Source organism: Ceratotherium simum, chromosome 32 (assembly GCF_057802395.1).
Source record: "Ceratotherium simum simum isolate JZ-2026a chromosome 32, ASM5780239v1, whole genome shotgun sequence".
In the NCBI taxonomy this organism is placed as follows: Eukaryota; Metazoa; Chordata; class Mammalia; order Perissodactyla; family Rhinocerotidae; genus Ceratotherium; species Ceratotherium simum.
The window spans coordinates 22,478,064-22,485,740 of record NC_141931.1 but is presented as its reverse complement, the minus strand read 5'-3'; the positions used below and the strand labels follow the sequence as shown (position 1 = coordinate 22,485,740).

At 46.4% G+C, this 7,677-nt stretch overlaps 1 long non-coding RNA gene across 1 annotated transcript in view; it reads right to left on the bottom strand.

The window, feature by feature from the left end:
• Nucleotides 1-377: 377 nt before the first annotated feature.
• The window catches only part of LOC147912985 (uncharacterized), a 28,113-nt gene continuing 20,813 nt past the window's right edge, over nucleotides 378-7,677 (bottom strand). Inside the window, exons 2-3 of the long non-coding RNA XR_015549368.1 lie at nucleotides 5,116-6,670; nucleotides 378-4,816 (exon numbers count right to left, since the gene is read on the bottom strand). This is a non-coding gene — a long non-coding RNA (uncharacterized LOC147912985). The remainder of the gene's footprint in view (nucleotides 4,817-5,115; nucleotides 6,671-7,677) is intronic.

Below are 7,677 nucleotides of genomic sequence, written 5' to 3'. Positions count from 1 at the left end.
GGGGGATCCCTGAAGAGATGCAGAGAGAGAGACTGAGGACAGCCCAAGTCTGTGCAGGATGGGGCTCCTGTATCCTCAAGTTTTGAGGCGTTACTGATTTTGTATTATTCCACCCTTTTCAATGTAGACTATATAATGAATAACTCAATATAATTTAGTTTTTATACTTTTGTGTGACTCTTCGTGATCTGAATATCTTCATAAATATCTTCATAAATCAGGAACAGTAAGTCTTCATTCTGGATTTGGGAGAAACCCTCCACTGCACCCCAGGGGCAAGGCAGTTTTTGTATGACTAGGCCAGTTACTAGCAGACAAGAGGCAAACCCCAGCTCCTGCTAGGACATTTTGCACTTGGAGAGATTGAGGTGCAGCCTGGAGGAAGGAGAGAGCAAGCACTGGTAGCAGTTAGGTATGAACGGGAGGGGAGAAGGGTCTAGAAGGATGAGAGCATGAGCCTTCCTCAGCAGGACCAAAGAACAGAGGGCACGGCTGCCTCCATGGACTCAGCTCCCAGGGCCCATTTCATTGCCCAGACACCCACGAGCAGGAGGTGGGGGACTGGAACGCCCTCTGCAGATGGGCAGAAAGAAGCCCTCACTTCCTTACGAGACGGGACTGAACTGCACACAGAGGTGGGATTTCTCAGAGGGCGGGATGTGGTCGTTTGCTAAGGCTGCCATAACAAAGCACCAGAGCTGAAGCAGCCTGAACAATGGAAACTTACTGTCTCCCAGTTCTGGAGGCCGAAGGCCAAGATCAAGGTGCTGGCAGGTCTGGTTCCTTCTGAGTGGTGAGGGAGAATGTTCCAGGCCTTTCTCACAGTCTGGTGGTTTGCTGGCCATCTTGGGTGTTCTTGGCTTGTAGGTCTCCAACTGCATGTTGACATGGTTTTCTCCCTGTGTGCCTGTCTGTGTCCAAATTTCCCCTTTTATAAGGACACCAGTCAGACTGGATTAGGGCCCACCATAATGACCTCACTTTGACTTAATCACCTCTGTCAAGACCTTATCTCCAAATAAGGTCCCATTCTGAGGTACTAGGGGTTAGGACTTCAACATGTGAATTTTGAGGAAGACACAATTCAGCTCATAACAAGGGGCAGCAGTGGACCCATTCCCACTGTCACACAGAACACAGTGACTTATGCTACACGGGGATCAGTATTAGCAAGAAACGGGTCTGCTCGCCTTGCTGGTAATCTATTCAGAAGATTCTGAGATCCAGGCAAATGGGACTTGCCCACTTAACTACAAAGGAGAGCATGAGGTTGAGGATGGCAACTTCCAAGAGACAGATAGAAGGAGTGAGAAGGAGCCCTGGGGAGCACAGTTTGCACACTGGAAAGGAGGCCCCGGGAGAGCCTTGAGAAACGGTTTACACCTTCTCTGAGTTCTGCATGGATTTGTAATTGGCTGTGAGGAAGCTCGTGCTGCCTGGGATTGGTCGAGACAGTACGCCTTCCCAGCTGTTGTGGGGCGTTAGGCAGAATTACACACTCGGGCCTGTGTACAAATTCTTGCCCCAGAAGTTCACATCCCTCCACTCCTCCCTCCACTGTGGGCGTGGGAGGGCCGTGGGTGCTGAGGGAGCAGCAGTGGATAGCAGCGGTCCCCAAGCTTTTTGGATCATGCACCTCATCATTTTCAAAGTCTAGTAAGCATTTCCATATTGCATATTTATTTATAAATTAAATATATTCACTACTGTTCCCATTATAGTGTGCACGTCATAAAACATACACCCAATAGAAATGTTTAGAGGATAAGATAAAAATCTGTAGGACCGATGAAAGTTCTAAAGTTGTCTTCCTGCATTCCAATGAGTCATCTGGACCCCCTACCCCCAAGGTGCGTGGTCCCCACTCCGGAGATCACTAGTGTCCAAGACATACTAATCCTGCAGCAAAGTCCGAGGTAATTAAAGTTACTTAGCATGCTCATGGGTGTTCTTCTCATGTCAAAACTGGCAGCTTTTCACGTCCTTTTAGGAGAGTGTGTTGCACACCTAGGATGGGGAGTCCTGGGGAGAGAAGGTTATGGGAAAGCTCTCTAAATTACAGTCTTGGGCACAGTCTCCTAATGGAGAAAATAGACATCTTAATACCTGCCTTGTAGGGTTTTGTAAGATTAAATGAGATAACGCATGTAAGTCACTTAAGAGAATAACTTCTACAAAATGGACGTTCAGTAAATGGTAGCTGTCTATTATGATCACTATCATTACCAATATCAGGGCAGCTGCGAATCTGGATTAGGAAGTCCAGCTAGAAGAAGGGACTTCACTCCAAGTAAAATTCCGACTTAAATCATGAGCCACGTGATGGGATTCTGAGGTACAGAAAACATCTGTTTTCTGGACAGTGGAGATTTAAGGAAAAGTACCCTGGGGTGAGCTCTAATCCCAAGGACAGGTTAGGTGTGGCAGAGACGGTTAATTGCACCCCAGTAACTATTTTTCCTCTTCTTCCTTTTAGTAAGAGAACCCCTTGAGTTTGAGCTGGGCGCATGGCATCCCAGTTAGAAACCACAATTCCCAGACTCTTGTGCATTGAAGTGTGACTATTTGGCCAAATTTGGGCCAATGGGCTGTGACCAGAAGTGATTTGGGCAAGTTACAGATTGTTTTTATAAGGAAACTCTTTGCACCCCATTTTTTATCCTGCCTCCCTGTGGACTAGAATGCAGATATGATGAAATGATTCAAATTCAACCCTGCAGTCAGAGAACACCACCTCAGGGCTTGGAAGAGCAAGAATGGTGAGGACCTGGACCCCTGAAGACCTAGTGGAGCAGAGCTGCCTGTCTACCTGGACCACTTCTGGGCTACTATGTGAGAGAGAAATATGATTTTATTTTCTTTGAGCCCCTTCTTTTATTACAGCATCTTGTCCTATATCCTAACTAATCCTGAAATTCATATTGGAAGGGAGGAACTGTCATATTGAAAACTAAATTATATAGCATTGTCTTAGCAATTGGGTGGCAGGCAGTGAGAAAGTGCATATTGCAGGCTGGAAAGCAGGTGATCCATGTTATTATGCAGCAAAATTTGGCATATCAGTTGTCTTCAATGACTTGGAAGGCAGACCAGGTATCTAAAGCACCTGTGGTTCTTGGAAAAATAATTTTAAAACATTTACACTATTGACGTGTGTGGCTGTTCCTTGATGCATTTAGCAAGGTACTGTACGAGAGACATGACATCGGGTGAGTTTGCAAGCCAAGATGGAAGAATATGGTTCTGCTAAGAGAAGGCCACTCTGCCTGTGGCCTGCAATCAAAATTGCCTAAGTGACTGGAAAGCCAGCTGCTTCTGTACCCCAAAAGCAGTGCCTCCTGCCGCAAGCCCAGAGCCTTCCTCAACGGCCTCCTACGGAGACTTTTCTGCCAGACAACAGGATCCAGTCTGGAAGCAACAGTCAGATTAAGGATGTTTTTAAGGATAAGTTTCCACTCAAACTTATCATTTCAGATGGCTTCAAGAAAGCCACCATTAAAATGAGGAAGAAGGTGTTGGCAGTGTAAGTCATTACATAAAAGAAGACCTAAGATCGGGCTTAAGGACTAAGGCCAAAAGAGATTTTTGAGTCGATTTTTTGTCCATGGAATGAACCAGAAGCAAATGGACTGAAAGGTTACTAAATTTGGGGGGCAACTGTATTATCGTTCATTCCCTAAAATAGCCCTCAGGTCCCCAACCTGCAGCCACAGTGGGAGACTCTTCAGTTGGCTCCTGAGTCCCTCTGGCATGACTGATGGCAGCATCTTTGATAACTTCCTTCCTTTCTGGAATGACAAGATCGTGTGAGCTCATCTAGAACATATCTCATCCCAAACCCGGAATCAGCCCTGGTTCCTTTTGGAGGGAAAGAGTTTAGATATTTAGACACTTTGATTTGGGTTCTGGGGGTATTTGTTGTTTCCAAGCCTCTTTATTAGACAAAACCATGAAATACTTTTCTTTGTAAGATAAAATACATGAGTTCCTACCAAAACTTCCAATTCAGGACTATGGGGTTTTTATTTAACTCATTAATCGTACATCTGTACTTCCTTCCTCCAGTGCCAAACGTTCTGGTCCTCAATGACAGCAACAAAAGAACTCATGGGCTTTATCCCACAATGTACCCACAATAGTTTCAGAATAAAAATGCCCGACACTAGTGCAGACAAGAGAATTACTGGATACAGTTTTAAAAAATGTTTTATGGTTCTTTCTGTCCTCAGAATACAGCCCAACTAGAGATGTCAAATGATCCTGTAAAATGACTATTTTATAGTCACTTGAAAAACTCCCTTTCTGGGGAGTTATGCCACCAGTTCAAAACCCAGTTCCATTCACTTGTTCCATTTTGCTTTCTATATTTAGGGACTACCTCTTAAAATTTAATTTTATTTCATAATTATGTAAAATATTTACATGATTCCGAAATCAAATATACAAAACAAGGTGAAGTTAGTAGACTGCCCTTGACATTTGTGGGCCTGGGGACAAGGTTATGGACAGAAGCCCACATGCCATATGTGCATGTATTTTAAAGTTATAGGGAGCCAAGAAATTGTTAAATAGAATATGTCCCATCCCCTTCTTAGACAAGTACTTCCCATTCTTCCATTCCTCACGCCTTCCCACTCCACAAGGGGCCTTGCACACACATATGTAGACCTGCCAGCCCCTGGTCAGCCCTCAGCTGGAAGGGCGTACATACCTGTGGGGCCACTGGCGCTCAGAAGGAAGGGCCCAGAGACGGGGCCTGCCCGGGCCCTCCAGGCAGGCTTGCGGCCACGTGGGTAGGACATTCCAGTCTCATGATCTAGAAAGGAGGGTGTCAACTCCATGTCACTTGCCCCTGCGGATTCCTCACCCCACAGGGAAGGCTGCGGGAGGCAGGCCAGGGCAGGGACTGCTCTCAGCCAGTCCCGCAGGCAGCCCTGACGGAGAAACCAAGCTTCCCTCCCTGTCCCCTGCAGTTTCTGGTTTATCACTCCTTTTTACAAATATAAGCCAATTTTAGATATAAATGTATATATTGACACACACACATTTACATGCAGACTTTCTACTCTGTGGTGGGGATGGGAGAGAGGGCACAGGAAGCCCGTTATCACATACCCAGCCTCACATAACAGCTGATAAGGTGTTGGGCTGAGCCAGCAGCAACCACGAACACAACACGGGGAAGTGCTTCCTATCACTGTGAGGTGACTCTGTCCAAGGAGGCAAGAATGACTTAATTCACATGAACCAGCAGGAACACACAGTTTTCTTGGTGTACCAAAAGAAGGCAAATGGGATGTAAGAGAAACAGACCCAGCTTAGCTTCCTGAAATATCAGCGCTACCAGCCTGAGGTCAGTCGCTGGCATGACCAACTCGTCCTTCCTGAGCAGACACCTGAGTGTGAGGAGGGCCCTGGCCTCCTGCCCAGAGGAAATGGGATTCACTTACCCCACGGCCACTTTACAAACCACCATCTGCAGCTCCTTGACTTGTCAGGTTGAGCCAGGCCCATACGCCCCACTTCGGGAATTTGCTCTATCTCCCTCAGCTCCGTTTTCCACCGGCTCTCATGGGAGGTGAGAGGGGTACTTCAGGGCACCGCAAATTGCCAGCTCTCCACGGGGGCGCCACCTGTCCGGGAGAGAGGCCTAAGCCCCGCGTGCTGAATGACTAGGAAGGCACCGACCAGAGTCTCAGGCAAGTTAGGCGGATAAAATCAGAAAAACAAAAATCAGAATTCTGGGTGAGCCAGGCCTGGGCGGGAATCAGCTTCTGTGTCTTTTCTATCACTAAAAAAGCTGGATTTAGGGGGACGCCCCTGGGGACAAACTGGCAGTGTCCTCTGGACACTGCAATGCACAGAGTGGCCACTAGGTGTCCTGTGGGGTCTGAGGGAAAACTCTTCTGCGGAAAAGCTGAATCAGAAAACCTATGAGCCGGTGAATAGTTCTTTTTAAAAAATATAAGTAAATAAACATATATACAATATTTAACTGACCATAGGTTTTATTTATGACAACAATGTGGCATCAATCACTAAAATCTATACCTCTTATGAACCGCCACTTGACTTGATCTTGGGTTGAAAATCTTTCTGAATTCTGTTTAGAGGTAGATCCCCTCTCCGTTGGAATCTCCCCTCCATTAGCCTCAGGAAAGAGGCCTCCTTTGCCTCCCTAAGTAATAATTAGCAGAGCTTCCTGGAGGCTCTCCAAGTCTCTTTCCTGACAAAAAACCAACAGCCCCTCTGCCGTGGGCTCTTATCCCCTATCCTTTGTTTTCTCTCCATTTGTGTAATTAAAACAAAAATCAACATGGAAGCATGGCTGCCAGGCTGCCCTCCCCTCTCCAGGCCCCGCTACCCAATCAGGAATGAAGGTCACCTTGGTTACCATGGACACTCACCATTTGTCCCGGCTCTCAGGCCCTCTCACCAATAAACACTTGGCGAGGATTGAAAAGATTTTCTTTGTTAAAGAAGGGCTTCTCTCCTTCATATCTTCAACTTCATCCCGAAACCTCAGACCGACCTGGTTTACTTCCTCTTCAAATGCTCACACGTTTTGAACAGAACGGCTGGTAAACACACAGGATTCAGCAGTTTCCTCTGACCTGGCCAGCGAAGGTCAAACCGCAGGGCTCCTTGGCCGGGATGTTAATACTGTCACCTGTAGAAACAACTTTGTCTACATAAGATGGCTGGCGAAAAGACCCTGTTTGCTCTAAAGATGGTATCCTAAACCAATCTCACTCTAAAATATTCTGCGTGGAGATGTGACACTCAAAACTAAGTTCAGACAAAGCCACCAGTTAGTTCTTACATGCCATCCATTCTCCCTTTCTTCCTCTTTATTCATGGCAGCCACATGCCCAGCACCTGATAACGAATCATAACAATCCTGTTCCTCGATTTCCCAAGTTCTCTTGAAACTAGCAGTGGCCTTATGACCCACTTCCGGCCAATCAGACCTAAGCGAAAGTAGGTTGAGAACACTCCTGGGAAATTTTTTACTTTTCCTACTAAAGGGATAGCCATGGCTGCCTCTATTCCTTATCTTCCTTCTTTCTGCCTTGAACACAGACGTGATGTCTGGAGCTGTAGCATCTATCTTACAACCACGAGGCAAAGAAAGAGCTTGGGTAAGCATCATAGATTAACAGCACCAGTGGCAGCAAATGTCTACCTCTGAACATCTGGTTATGTGAGAAAAATAAACCTGAATGTATTCAAGCCATTTAAGTTGATTTTCTGTTACTTGCAGCTTAATATAATTCTAAGGAAGACACACCATGCATGGCACACTTTCCATCAATTCTGCTGTCTCTGAAGGTCTCTAAAGCAGAAGGAGCTGGATTTCCAGCTACCTCCACTCTCCACCAGCTCTGCTTTGCAGGACAAACTGGTGAAAATTGAAGCTGGGTAGATGAGATTGTGAAATTCTCCAATTTGACCCAGAGATTTTTGCCATTGACAGGTTGAATGGGTGACAACTGATATCAAAGAAAGTCACTGGACTTTATGTCAAAGAAGATGTTAAAGGACCAGCCCATTCCAAGGCCAGAACATCTGCGTCCTGGATAGAAGCGACCCTCCCCGGAGCCAGAAATGCAACCCCAGCCAGTTATCCTCATCGTGGGATGGAAGGGACTGCCTAGCCATCCTGGCTGCGTCCAT